Source organism: Varroa destructor, unplaced genomic scaffold (assembly GCF_002443255.2).
Source record: "Varroa destructor unplaced genomic scaffold, Vdes_3.0 BEIS01000007.1, whole genome shotgun sequence".
In the NCBI taxonomy this organism is placed as follows: Eukaryota; Metazoa; Arthropoda; class Arachnida; order Mesostigmata; family Varroidae; genus Varroa; species Varroa destructor.
Window position 1 is genome coordinate 25,100,290 of NW_019211460.1, and position 15,646 is coordinate 25,115,935.

At 42.3% G+C, this 15,646-nt stretch overlaps 3 long non-coding RNA genes across 3 annotated transcripts; 2 read left to right on the forward strand and 1 right to left on the reverse strand.

The window, feature by feature from the left end:
- Positions 1-91: 91 nt before the first annotated feature.
- LOC147754485 (uncharacterized) lies at positions 92-3,510 on the forward strand. Its single transcript, XR_015316783.1, has 3 exons — positions 92-232; positions 343-1,269; positions 2,936-3,510. It is a non-coding gene; the product is annotated as an uncharacterized LOC147754485 (long non-coding RNA).
- LOC147754486 (uncharacterized) lies at positions 1,263-9,468 on the reverse strand. Its single transcript, XR_015316779.1, has 3 exons — positions 6,847-9,468; positions 5,693-6,321; positions 1,263-2,140 (listed from the first exon to the last, which is right to left on the reverse strand). It is a non-coding gene; the product is annotated as an uncharacterized LOC147754486 (long non-coding RNA).
- LOC147754487 (uncharacterized) lies at positions 8,145-12,215 on the forward strand. Its single transcript, XR_015316789.1, has 2 exons — positions 8,145-8,280; positions 9,532-12,215. It is a non-coding gene; the product is annotated as an uncharacterized LOC147754487 (long non-coding RNA).
- The last annotated feature ends 3,431 nt before the right edge of the window (positions 12,216-15,646 follow it).

A 15,646-nucleotide genomic window follows, 5' to 3' on the forward strand; every position in this document is an offset into this window, starting at 1 on the left:
CCAAGCAAGGGCCCGAGGGCGGCAAATGCGCTATGTCACTTCGTTGGCAACATGACTATGTAACAACAGCTGATGTGTCTACTAATTACACAAAGAAGAATGGCAAATTATGCGCGGTGAAATTTCGTATTATTACCATAACTTTTGCCAGCTCTAGAACGAGTGCTCGCTTATAAAAGCGCGCATTTAAAAATTGTTCGACCCTTTATCGAACTACCTTAAATTTTCAAAGGTAAGAATGCAACTGTAAAAACTTACCTCAAAAGGGTTTTTGATCGACCGTAGAAAAAATAGCTATCTGTAATCTGTGGCTCCCATATGACACAAAGTGATCTTTTTCAGGCTCTAAGCTTCTATACATTACGTCGCTGTTTCAAGGCTGCGCAGAAGACAGAAGGAGCAAAGTCAGAATCTTGTTGAAAGAAAATGTGTTCAGTGGTTCACAAGTGGTTCAGTTTAAATGTTTGTAGTGTATTACGCCTACACGTCCGAGGTCCAACAACAACGGAGAACAAACGGCAGCCGTCATCGAATCGCTCGAATCAAAATGGAACCCTATCAGTCCAGCAGTCAGCTGATTGTTTCGCTGAGCAACAGTAGCCTTTAGTCTTCAACGAAGGCATTGCACTTTATTAAAAGCAGACGCCATACAAACCAGATAGAGACATATGTACATTTAATGCGATAACCGCTATAACCATACAATTTTGAAGATTACGAACCTTATGTATGCGTATAAAGGTCAACGCCAGAGAAGCACAAAAAAGTCTAGGCACAGCTACACAGAACCGTTAATAATATCTAACTTATCGATATCAGAGCTCGTAGGTGTATAAACACAGGTGGAAGTGAATACTTTAGCGCAATTGTTTCTATTCTCAGAAATAGTTAATTTTGGAAAAGATGCTTGAGTCTCGATTGATGATCATTTGCGTATGTTCTGAGGACTGTAGCCACATGAACGGCCGTAAGATGGCGGCAGACCTCATCTGTTCTTCACTAAGCCCAGTTCAACCCCACTTTCGGTTCTGTCTCTCTAAAACGACTTTGACAATGCGAAAATTCCAGAGAAATCTGTTGCGAAGAAACACAGCTTAGTAGTGGCAGTACTCTCATGGTTAAATTTTCATCGCTTATTCCATTTCTAAAAAGTATGTACCCGATCATTCAAGAATTTTTAGCATAGCCTTTGACATAGTTTTTCCCACCAGTCGCCGTGTCAAGCTCCGCCAGTGACTGACTTATACTGCACCACCTGTGTCAACAAAGGTTAGTATTTAATATCCAGCCTAAATTTTATGACATTATCCTGAAAAACCTTCATTTCTTTAGCAGCCAGCCTGGAACCGAGCTATCATTGACAACATAGCTTAGTTTAATAACCTCAAGCGTTTTTATATTCATTATATGTAAGCTGTCAATTCCATATATTTCTATTAGATGGAGCTATTTTTAAATATATCGACATTGCTACTACAGGAACGATACGACATCATCATCATTATGATCACAGTTGATTTTCGTATTTGCACGATGTCGTGTCGACGTGACCCTAGGGCGATGTGAAGGCCTAGAAGCCATGTTTTGTCCAATTGCTTGATTGATTTTTCTGCAAGTCTCTCGATATTGATAGAGGATATCAAGAAGCAATTATTCATGCGGTGCGTGACATCGCACCATGTTTGTTGTGGCAATGTTTGATAATTGTTGTCAGGGAAGGTCTTTAACCTAGCCTATTAACTAATGTCATGATGGCCGATCATATTCACTGCCAGAAGCACCCAGAATGACAGTCGATGATGAGAGGCAACCCCGGCGGCGATGCTTAAGACTTTCGCCAGTCTTGTTTTCTCATCGAAGACTCGATGTGAGGGTTCTGCCATTCCTCCTGTTCGACGAATCCATCATGTGCAAGCACTCCCATGGAGAGAGGATCACACAGGCATAGGCGCACATCTGCATGAAAAGGCTTACGAGTCAATTGAGCGACTCAACCTGAACCTTTTCGCACTTGATGCGATAGGTGTACCATAGACGCGGATGTGAAGGCAAGAATTATCAAGCCACCCCCGAAAGCTGCTCGAGCACGTTTTGATCTCCAGGATGCTTGCATTGCTGCTGTTGTTGATGATGCCGACAACTGCAATAATGATTATAAGGAAAATGACGATGATTCATTAAAGGGAGATCAGCAAACAGCGTTTATTGGTTTGGTCTACTACTACCTAGAGTAATTCGCTGCCGTTCATTCACCTCCTTGCTAGCTTCTTCCTGATTTTCCTTGCATGTCTCTCTGTCCTACTCACGCGCAAACATTCGTTCTGTATCCCGCTCGCCGTTCTAGACTGTTTCGATGCTGCCATCGTCATCGTCGTCCTTCCCTTTATTTGTCACAAATGTTGGTAAGTTGGTGACGCATCGACTAGCTTTGGCTTCCAATCGAGCCAATGTTCGCCAGCGTATCGAATTTTACCTGCCAACTTAACATAGCGCACTGTCATATGATTTCGCCGCATGCAAGGAATAATCGCGATACAGCGCTACCAGCGAAATGGCCGTCATCGACGTAATAATACCAGGCGAGACATACCGTAATGGTGTCACGTGCCACTACGACAAACAATCAAAAGAAGGAAGGAAAAGGCCCTCAGTGTAACCCTGACTGGCTATTCGATGACTGGATATGAACTGTCTCTCTCTACGTCTCATTTCTCTTTAATTCCTTGTTTTGTTGGCTGGTTTGTTAGCTGATACCACTGCTTCATTGCAGCCACGAGAAGTGTTGAGCACTCTGACAATGACACACGCACAAATTCACGCCAGCGAGACCGCCATATTGGCCAGTTCCTAACCGGCTTTCCGGGCAGACCGTTGCCCAGTAGACACTCAAGGCCAGCAACTCAACTCCGCTTCTCTTTTTCTCTTTGTTGTTCAGTGATTTTAGGCCAAGCGTTGAGCTCTACATGAGCGGCAAGTGAGTCCGGCTTCAGTGGAAGCGGCCAGGCCCCTCGCCGCTGCTCCCGCAGCTGATCGAAAAAACGCCCGCGCAAGACCAGAAGTGAGAGGGCCGCCTGGGTGTGAACATCGAAGGGACAGGGAACGAAAAGTAGCTGGAGGGGGCTAGGGCAATGATCTGATATGTACTAAGCTTATATTGCTACCGTCGCTGTTGTCGTCGATACGCTTAATGTCACTGCGCGTGTTGTTACTTCTATTGCCACACGCATGAACCTAGACGAACTCACCGATCGTTCTCGGCTCTGCCAGATGGTCTGTCGACTCTGTTGACGCAAAGTAATTACCCACAACAGCGAATCGGCAATTCTTGGTATTGGCGGAACGCTCTGTCGGACCGGAGAAACAGAAGCGAGGAGGAGGCGGACGGACAGATTGAGGAAGGGGCAGCCAGGCCGTGGTTGGTCGACAATTGTATTGATCGTCGTTTGTAACACTAGGAAACACGACACAAAATACGTCGGCCTATATAAACGTATCGATCAGTTATGTGAACACGCATATGTTTCTTTGTCATTACCGTTGTCATAGGGAAACAGCACTATACTGAATTGTTACGTGAACCCAGTGGTAGCTATTTCTAGAACTACAACGTTTCCTAATGACTTGTTATCTTTGAGGCTCTTTTGATTCTGCATTGCGATAATACATCATAACTAAATGTGTTCAATATCAAGTTAGGACTAAGGTCCCATTTTGCACACATAAAATCAAAATATATCTATTACGTCTATGACAAAATATTTCTCTACCATCACTTACTCATACGCTCTTGAAATAATAGAAGGATAGTTTCTAATTATCTACTTCTGCTGTTGTATTTGATTTAGGATATGTAAATGCAGGGAGGAATGGCTTCGGTGATTGCGCAGTACGTATACTTCGTTAGCGTGATGCTAGTATGGGTTTGACCCACTCTAAAGGCTACCAGAAAGAGCTTTTTTGTATAATAATTATGTACTGGTCCCCTATTATAATTCATACGGTAGTGGCAGCGTGAGAAAAGATCACCGGCTTTCATGGGTTGTTGCCCATTATCGATTGTGCGAAATCTTTTTTTTTTTTCCAAAAAAAAAAACGCTTGCTGTCTTTGGTGGTGGCGGCAACAACAGTCGTAATAATAGCAAGAGGACGCAAGCGCTGGTGGCCGGTAACCATGGCGACAAAACAACATGTGTTGCACGACTCTTCGTCAATAATGAGTGTAGACATCGTATCTCACTGATACATGAGACTGGATATCCAACAACCTAAACAAAAAGTAACATAGCTTATAGTACTTTACATCGGAGGTAACACTTCGCAATGTGAGCCTGCCATTTGCGGGTTTTGGGGAGCGACTGAAGTAAGCCCAGCTATGCTGTCGGCCTACTCTTGGATGTCCTTGTAGTAATAGTTCACTATTCAGATCCAGGGTGTAACAATATAACGGAACTACAACACGTATACTTTTCGCGTTGCCACATAACCACGTAATTTATAAATACGATATGAAAGCAGTAAACTGAGAGATTTTTTCTTTCTCAAAACACCGCCGAATCTGCTTGTCAGGGGCAGCTAGGTACATTTACTGCTCTGATATTACACCTTGTAACTTGATAATCCACTCGTTAGCAAGTAAATAAAAATTGCTGACTGACATAAAAAGTCAAAAGCTCTACATTTCATTATCCGCCATCTCTGCTAAATATTATTGATCAGTAAATTAAATATGCCCTTATACCCGGTTCCCATGTAAAATTATTGATCGGACGTCCGCCCATTTCGCTGAATTGGAAAGCTCGTTCGTCGTGTATCGTGCAGCTGACCAGACAGTTGCGAGTCGCCAGAACTTGAAACAAGCGTTTTCGTAATCGGCCGTTCGCCTCCGCCAGTCCGACGGGGAGAAGTGTCGTCGGGGCGTTCGCTTGTAAATCGCTTATCGGCCGCTTTCGTTCTTTTTGCTTGCAGTGGCCTAGTTTTTCTGTCTGTGTATAGCAAGTGGATTGAATTGGATTCTGTCATGAGCTTATACATCCAATTTTCTTTAACCCCATATACATTTACCCTACTTTCAGCGAATGACGCACGTGTGATCCCTGAAATAGGCTAGTATTTCAGTTTGTCTCTATTTAGTGATCACCTATGACTGCAAGAAGTCAATCAAGCACAATTTCCAGTTATTAGGTCAAGGTAAAGTGGCACAGAATGTGTAGCAGCGGTTGTTTGCCCTTGAAACGATCAAGATCTGGTCTCCTAGCATTGGCAGGAAAGATCTTATCATTTTTGAAGGACTTACGGTGGGAACTGTCATGACAATTGCGTGAACACCATCCATAGAGGCCGACAACATGTTGATAAGATCGGTATTTTCGATCCGAAAAAAAATAAAGACCACCGAAATGAATATAGGAGAATATCTTCGTAATAGCATGATGGTACCGTCAGATACGTTACTAAGCACGCCTGAGTCTGGCATATGTCTAACGCTATAGACGGGTTGACTTAGCGCAAGCCTGTATTTAGCTGTAACGGACAAGTTGTTGATGGCTTGATATCGTACGCGTCAAATGTATTACACAATTATATTACTGAGATCCGTAATCATGTGTGATGACTTCGGTGTCGTATGCTGTATACACCCGTAGAAATAGATAATTTACCAAGTTATTATCTTTTTGTTTTAAAGGTCTCTTACCTTTTACTCACGTGCAATGTGCTCACAATCTGTTTCGAAACCCTGAAGTATCTTAGTCGCCCTTCGTAGGCTCGATCTTCGTGCCAAGCACTGGCGTGCCATCGTTGCCCCTGCCAGACTGCGTGACTAAACGTTTCTAAGCACAACCACTCTAATAATTGCATAGAAATCTTCGTCTAGTTAACTAGAGACGTTCACTGTAGCAAAACCATGCGTGAGTAGGCCTTACATTAGCGCCTCGAATGCCGAGTGAAGAGGCCTACACCCAGCTAAAAAGCTGATTCTGAATTTTTCTGACGGAAAATTCTACGAACAAATGCCACGTTTTCGCTCGGCGCCTGTGGCTGTCCTGCTACGGCCTGTTTCTTCGACCCGTTGCGACTAATCTCTTAAGTATGAGGCTTGTAGACGGTATTGGGGGGTATATGATAGTAGAAGAATGTTTGTTTTCTGCCAGTACGCAGTGATCTCTCCAGCTGGCCTGAACAGGTACCTCAGTATCTCCACTGGTGCCGTCATCGACGACAATAGCATCGGAAACCCAGGTGAGTTGATTTCAGTAACTCGCAGAACATAACTGTATAATACTGCAGCTGTATAAAGAGTTGGAGAACTTCGCCTTGAGCCACCTGAAAATCCGACCTTGTACTAGACTGATTTACACAATTTGTAATAGACTTGCGAGAAGCACCAAAACAAAAATCCGGGACTAAGTCTGGGATAAATAAAACTAAGTCCAACTCATTAGCTAACTCTTATATTTCTTAGAGATGCCTGATCAAAGTTTAATAATAAAGGCACCAATGCTAATTCGAATCCATTTAGTGCCTTAGCTTAAAATTAGTCCTGTAAAATTCCAAATTTTCTGCTAGCTAGGTTACACTAGAAGACCTCAGACCGCAGTCAATTTCGCTTTAATTTTATATCGATGAAAAATTTATGAGGAATTACATGCAATATCCAGCATGAAATGTTGAAGGTTAGATTTGGTAAAATGATTTTTTTTTATCGAAAAGCCTTTAAAATCAAAGCGTTAATATTAATCTATTAAGGCGTTTACAACAATCATATAATTTCCTCTATGCAATGGATGGGCTGTCACAGCTGAATACATCAAATGACGGCTAACTTAAACATTTATTTAGAACGCTAACCTTTTTTTGAAGGGCGTCCAGAAAGCAATTAGCGCGGACACTGATGTTGCCAACGCTCGCAAAATGCACCTAGACGCTACGAGCTTAAATGGGCGCCCCGCTTCAGTCCTTAGACGTACAAAGCTTTTTTGAATTTAAAATTGGATTGTTTCAACTATATCTTCCGAATTTCCTCTGTAGATCTCTGTCCGCTGCTTACCATTTCTGGGAGAGAGCTTCGCACACCTTTAGACAGATGCAATGGCGTAGAACTTCAGTCGTTGAGATAACTCATTGAACGCGTCTAGTTAGTTGAACTTGCTTACTGTCATCACGAGTCCACTCAACCATTTTACTGAGTATATATAGCACGATCTCATAGCGATCCGTTCACGTGTCGGACGGGCATTAAAATATGAGAGATCTACTAGATTGGGTCTACGAGATGTTGGTACGAAGGCAGCATCGGATATCGAACACCGAACGGCTTTCTGACTGATCGCGCTCGCGGCGCGTTAGCCATTACTTGTCTACCACTAGAATAGGTAAATGGAGATTTTCGAACACTAATAAAAAAAAAAAAGAGCGTTTGGTAAACACGATGACAATATAATTGCGCAGGCTATTATTGAAAATGATCATGCCCATCACGATGCAACTACCAAACGAGACATCTCGGCTGAAGTTGTGCAGTGTGTGCAAGTTTATGTACAAGACGTACGTGAATCAAAGAGCTCGCGCCACGACGTGTAATGATGACGTGTCGAAGAAAGAAAATTTGTTTTTATCCGAAGACTTTTACTGTTCGTTCCAATGATCTTTTTTTTTTTTTTTTTTTTTTATTTTATTCTTGGCCTAGTGCTGTAGCTTTACACTTGTGGTGTTTTGCTATCACTAGGCGGCTTAACAGGCCTTATTGCCCCTGCTGCTATTAGCAAGGCCACTGTGGCGTACCCTACTGGCTGGCGGGTCCACTCAGTAGGAGCAGCAGCAACAACACTTCGACAGGTGCCCCTTCGTACCACGTCGGTTCTTCGCGGTATGGCCCACACATCGTCTCTTTCCTTACAATAGCCATTTCTTGCAGACAACCAACTAGCAGAAACCATTTCCGAGTGTCGACGAGCAGCTGCACGTATCTATGTGTATGTGAGAAGCGTGTGCGTCCGGTTGTCCACAGTACTATAGCTCAAAGTACGAAGTCACCTTCGAAATTGACAGGCTTCTGCTGCCATAGCTGATGTCGCTATCGTAGTTCGTAGCTGCATGCTGCACTGCCGCCACTGCTGCTCAAAAGTTTTAGTGTTGTGAAGAAATGTCAGCACTTCATCAACAAGAGCAAAAACGTGATAACAAAGCCTCGACTTCGTTCTGGGTTCGTTGGGTGATGAACAATGTAATGACCCAGCTGCCTCAATGACTGTTTATTAATCATGATCTAAACATGATGAAAAGGTAGAGAACTCTACATTTGCTGATGCGGACGGCTCTGCCATACATTGTACTGCTGTCAGCTCGGTGTTACTTGACAGCCGCCTGCCTGCAAAAGCAGCAGGAGTATCGTCGACAATAACTAGAACAAGCAGTTGTTGTATAGGTAACACTCACAGATTCTAACAAGATCAGCATTCGTCATGTCGCTCTAATGAAACCTGGTAGTCACATTGGACATTGCTTATAGCTACGCTAACGTGTCGCTCGCTCTATTACACAAGCTATCTTCTAGTTTTTAGAGGCTACTTGTCTTTCCTGAACGCCTCACTGATCGGATGCCTTGATTTTGTAGAAGATCTTATATATACTAGATAGGATGTTGCCTATTACGTGAAAACAGCCTGCATAATGAAGCGAATGTAAATAAACTGGACTGTAAAAACTAGAATATAAATTTACAACGCAGGTGTAGATATGTTATTTTTGTAGCTCAGTACTCATCAGGCTTAGGTCTCAATTACTCAGCCTCTTTGCATGGTATCTCCTAACGCGAAAAGATTCACTAAAATGCCGTAGATCGCAGCGACTTCGCTACGACGTGTTAGTTTCGCACCTGTGGGTTGAAAATAACCAAAAATACATTTTGAACATTTCTAGAGGTCGAAAATATCGAAATACAGGCTCTGTAATTATCATTTTGAGCTTGTTGCAACATGCTTAAACATGTCAGAACAAATAGAGATTTATTCTGCCTACTGGTAGCCCACGGCCCAATATGTGACCCACGCTCATTATTCTTGACACCTCTTCTATTATATTCAAGTAGTCAGTTGCCGGTACAAGAGTCTCCCTCATAAAGAAACGATTAGTATCTTCGTAACAGCTTAACAGCATAATTACAACGATTCGTGAACTCTGGCGGATAGACACAAATCTGGTTGATTTTAATCGTTCCTTATTGCCCCTCATACGCGCGGATATTACGCCAAGTAAGAACATGGGCACAAGCATGTACCCGTTCGGTTGCCTAAATGAAGCCTTCACCGTTACGACATAAATAATAGTAATAAGACCAACATAGAAACGCAGTTTCGTGGTGTGGAACACATGTCGCGGACAAATGCGGTCGCGACGGTGTCAGCTGTGCTGTCGCTACCAGTAAAAGAATAAAACTCCATAGCTCGGCGTAAAATTGCAGAACCGTGTAGCTTCAGAAGCGAGTTATAAGTGTACAACGGAGTTTGCCTTACCTGTGTCGTCTTACCTTGGCAGGACTAGGCGGTTCAATCTACGCCCCAGCAGCCCGACCCAGATGAGTCACAAGCGGCGTTTGTCGCTGTCGTCGCCGTTGTCACAGTCGCTGCTGTTTTGTTCGACGCGGACGCAGCGCACAACGTATGCACTCGCGTTGTCTTCACTTCATAGTCATGCACACCCTTTGCTCAGGTTATTTTACAGTAGCTGATACTAGCATGGCGACAGCTCCGTTACAGATCTGAACGCGCAAGCAGTGCGGATCGCTGTTGAACGGAAAAGCGTTACAATCGTCGGTTACAATTCTCGATATACTACTACTGCTAGCAATGGTGGCGGTAGACAATTAAGGCAAGTCCGTCCAAGCTGATGACGGGCGTCGTGTTCGAAACAAAGATGAGTATTTCTACGAAGCGTCGTTTCCATACGAACGTCGCCTATTCATATCTGGACAAACAACAACCATTGCTTGTGGCCGCTAATAGTGGCAATGCAATCGGCCTAGAGCGCTATGCTTGCCGTAAATGCTGCGCATCTATTCACTCGAACCTATATACATTGAGAATATACTATGAAGGATCTCTTTTACCGCAGATAGCTTGCTTTCTTGGTAAGCTACTCATTATAGAGCATAGAAAATTCACTAGATTAACTGCGAAGTTCTGGGAGGGTATTAAATTATATATAATGGATGTTTTGAAGTTGATTGTTAGACTCAGAAAATTTAAGTCAGGATATATGTGCTCGAACAACCTATCCGAGATTAATATTTCACAGCTCACTGAGTGAGATAGTCAGTATCTTAAATAAGGTGAACACGACCGCCATGACGGTAAGGGCAGAGGTGTGAAAGATTTTTGTAGAGTAAGTTCAGGCGATAACTAACGTTGGTTAAAGAACGCTTTAATCCTTGCTAGAGGCGTCTTATTAGGACTACAAACGTCCTTTTACATTCTACTTCTTATTAAGCGGAAACTTATGCTTTTTTGTTTTAATAATTAACTCGCTTCCGCTTTTAAGTTGGGTGACAAATTTGTTGATATCGGATTGCGATATCCTAATACGCACGAGTTCGTGTATACGTTGCCATTATGCCGTCGCGGGGACTTGTCAATGGGTCCAAAGAAGCCCACTTATACTGTACACTTATAGAGTCTATACTTCATACTATGTTGCAGTATTCACCGAACTGAAAGGTAAACAGCCGGTGCTATAAATGCAATTGCTACAAAACAATTTCTTAATTTAGCTATTACTATTTTTTAAAGGAAATCATAGGGCAACAGTTCTTATCACTGTCAACTAACGATACTTGCCTTCATCGCTCTGAAATTTCTCTGATGTTACTTTTCGTTATTTCCCCCCCCCGGGATGGTAGGGTCAACGTCACCTACTCCCATTAGTGTTGTATTCCAAACTAATTGTCTACGGGTAGCCGTGATGTTTCTTCTGAATGGGCAAAAAGATCGAAGACGTTCAACTGTAGTGCACCAATATCGATTGTGGTGTTTCAAGGCTGCTTCACGATACTCATTTCCATACATCTTGAAAGGTGCGCTAGCGCTCCAAAAGGAAAAAGCTTTTGATTTTGAGCGCCGAGTTAGCCCAATTCGATTACAACAAGATGTTCTAGCAGCGCGCCCGACTGTGCAATTGCGTGCACTTCAATGTGGCCGTATAATGCCGAAAGGATCATTGTAACCTTGTCGAAAATGTTCAGGCTTAGAAATCGAATAGGTGTCTCTACATCTGATCGGCCTGCACGGGCCACCGTGTAACGAACGTCAGCATTAATAGCGATAATTAAGGAATTTGCCCACTTGGAGCGTGCGACATTTTTATGACGCGAATTATACGTACACCGTACGCGTAGGTAACGGACCTGCTTCACAAAAACCTTAACTTTTGGTACCTGATGCACCTACCTAGTAGCAAATGAGCTCTTTCCCTTATCGCTTCATCTTTTCAGCAGATACGCCGACTAGCTTCGTAGTACATTCTTTAAATACTATCGTTTGCTCAATGATGCGGGTGTCAAAACGCGAGTTAGAGGTCCCTTCCGGCTTATCCTTTGGCACGAAACACCATCGTTCTGCTGGACGATATTTTTTCGACCATTTACGGGAGTTGGGACGAAGCATTAATCTGGTAATGTTCGTGGTTACCTCATGGGCTGTCGGAAATAAAAGAATCCCAAGAGTCGACGAATCCTATCTGCTGCGCTGGTGATAACACCCGACGGCCCACGGCTAAGTTAAGCTTGTACTGTTTATTGTTAATTGAAAAAATTATTTTTTTAGCTGTCTAGTAATATATATATATATATATATATATATATATATATATATACACTACTGGGGCTTTACCTAGTCGACAATCACATTTAATCATAACGCTTGTATAAATACGTGTGTTTTATAAAAGGTAATAACAAAAAAATTACACAAGCATTTTTGACATTAGACGTCAGAGCGTCGTTGCTGCCCGTAGCTACCCTTCATATTTCACGTTTCTATCACGGACGAATATCTTTTCCTTTTTTTTTTTCGCTTCCCACACGCACACACACACACACACACACACACACACACACACACACACACACACACACACACACACACACACACACACACACACACACACACACACACACACACACACACACACACACACACACACACACACACACACACACACACACACACACACACACACACACACACACACACACACACACACACACAACACAACACACACACACACACACACACACACACACACACACACACACACACACACACACACACACACACATACACATACACATACACACACACACACACATATACACACACACACACACACATACACATACACACACACACATACGATCTAACGCCCAATATAACTGATATCTTCCAAATCTTTCCAAACCTTTTTCCGTCATCGTACCTACACCGAAACAATTAAAAAAAAAAGGGTTTTATTGCTATTCTTGCCGCCAACATAATTCTATAACAATTATTTGTGTTTCGAATATTATGGTATGATTAGTCAGTAAGCGAATTACAAACGCTCGCCCAGTAGAGTTTTCCGTTGTTGGAGACGTCAGCAACAACAGCTGAAATGCGTGAATGTTGCTCTTGGTGCCTATTAGATTCGAGATTTGAGAACGATTGTAGGAGTAACATATATTTGTTTTACGTAGCGTTGGTAATGAAGGAATCGTTTATGATGGCGACGGTGATGCTGATGACGGTGGTAGGGTGGTAATGCCGGCGTGCATTTGTATATTTCGGTTGGTCGGTTGACTGAAAGGTTGTAAACTCCTGCTCTGTCCACTGAGCCAGCAGCTCTTGCGAGCTGAAGCTATACACGCGAACGGATTCATTATCCCGTTCGAGAAGCTGGCAGTTATCTTTAGCGGCCTGTCGGCGGCGGTCTGTTGTAAATCCTAGCACTGACACCCACCGGCACAACGTTGTGTATTGGCTCACCGTACCGTGTCTAGTTCCCCCGCGTATTGTTTTTCTGCGGCACTAACCAATGACTACGATAAAACAGTGTTAGTTCAGCACCTTGAGGCTCTTGTGACTAGCCTAGTTGATAAGGTTATGACATGTGTACATACGATATACGTATACCCTGTTCACGTTATAAAGCTACCGAATCAAGTGATTTCTTAATAATGTTGCCTTGTTCCTTCTTGCAGTAGGCAGCGTGTCCTTGGTACGCCTTGACCCTTGTCAGATCTAATAACAGCATATCTCAATATGGCTGGAGAGTCTGTAGTAATTATATCCTACACTAAATCGAGTTGATATTGAAAAACAACCGGGCAACTAAGTGAGCTAATGGTAGCTCAAAATGTATAACCCGTTGTTGGGATACGACACACGTCAAAAATTAAAGAAGTAAAACTAGTGCAAGATCAGCAAGTCAGTATTGCTATGCGCTCTGTCTAGCCGTATCCTATTAGATTCCTTAGAGAGAGTCACGGCCCTCGCTGTACCTAGAGAGATCGCGAACTCTGTTCTTAATGCAGAACAGTAGATATTCTCTCTAGAGATAGAGAAAATGCAATGGAAATAGATTGTTGTATAACGCAAATGCCCCTAGGGGTTTTTAGGAAGAGAGTTCGTCATTTTTGTATGGTATAGATGTCACGTACGTGACAGCTTTAACGGCAGTGCAATCCAGGTGGATACTATCGTTCAAGGTACTTAGTTGATCGTCGTATTAGAAAAACGACCGGCATAAAACTAAAAGCAGAGGAAAGTGTAAACATAGTGGGAACTGCAGTTCGAAAATGGTGGCTAAAGGCCCGCACTAATGTGGCAAATAGATAGACGTGGGGTTCAGTACTCGTAAATACGATTTATATATGATTCTGTAAAAAATAAAAAATAAGACTACCTTATTTTAAAGTATAGAGAACGAACCGAAGTGTCACACGTTGATCTACCGAGTAAATATGTTTAAGAATGAGATTTTCATCCCTGCGTTTATATAGTTATATAAACGCTAAAAATTATATAAATAATATATAATTATATTAGAAATTTATATAATTTTTTCCATTTTTCGTATAGATGACATCAAATTTAAACGTTTCTATTGAACGTAATACAAACAACTGAATAGCAAAGTGAACATTATTCTATGTGTGCAGATATAAATGGACATGGCAACACAACGACCGTTTGTCTTTACTCACACGTTATGTATATTTAACAGAAAATCGTTTCGACGCTCATAAAAATAGCTCAAAAAAAGTTTCTATAAGTACACTTATTATTTTTCCGCTTGAATTTGCTTTTTTCCAGCAAAAATCAATGCTGTTTCTGAGATATAGGCTATAGTTGTGCGTTCTACTCGAAACGTGACGTCGATAGTGATTTCACTGTATCATTGATCTAAAATCACCACGTTCATCGTTTCAACCCAATCCAATTTAAGTAATATAAGTAAGTGGTAGCTAGTCTCGATCGAAGCACTCAATTGATTTGTTATAGAACCGAGTTAATTACTTAAAAAGAGTATGCATCTTGGTTGGATTCACATAGTATAGTTTCAAAACAACAACACCGGCACAAGCAACAATCGATAATCATAAAACCAGTTATTATCGTAAAACCACAAAGTACGATTATTATTGTTTGTAGCTGTACAGTTTGTGGTACGAACGTCTGCTACTTTTCGCTCGATGTCTGCTCGTGTTTTTACTTTGACGCCGCCAAACATGGTCGATTTATCACATTTTATAGCCTGCCTAATTGTTTAGAATAGGGATAGAATTAGCGCTATGATGCCAAATCTACGAGTAACTGAAATCGCCCCACCTATTTCATCTTCAGACACGTTTCCAACTAAATCCATGTATAATATTATATCTGACTTGGAACTTCAACCCATCTCGATATGCTTTTCTCAAATAAATGAACCTCTCAAGATATTCAGAAGTCAATAGGATCTCCTATGGTCGGCCCAGACCAAGCTATACATATACGCTAGGTATCCGTGCTTCCTTCACGGACACATGGTTCTCTAACAATGCATTCAAGTTATACAAGAATTAAAAAAATGAAAATAATTGAAAATAGAATTACAGAAAGCATGCGTTATCAACATGTTGCTCTCTATTAAGCAGTGCTCATCTAACAATACATTGCAAGCGTTTACCTCGGCTAAGACGATCACTCACCGTCGACTTCAGCGGTGAGCGTGAAGGGCGCGAAAGTAATGGGAGGTTGAGGTTTGGCGAACCTCCGCTGTCGACTGTTTTTGTATAATTATATTAGATTATTGTAAATTTCTTCTTTGATAAGAATGAAATACAGTGTCGCTTGCAGGCTTTCAAAGCATCGTGGCAAAGCGATGCCAGTCGACTAACCGCATAACCATAGCGGCGGTTCCGACAAAAAAGAAACTCTTGCTTCTTTCGTGTCCTTTTTTCGTCTCTAGCAGAACAAATTGCCCACGGTGAGTATGTTCATCTATCTTGTTTAACATATCAGAAGCCAAAGGAGCGACGTTGGGCGCAGCACTTCCTTCTTTTCAAAACCGGGCAGGTTGGACCCCTGGTCAGGTTCCCCCACCCCCCACCCCCAAGGGGAAAGATTTTCAGTTACCA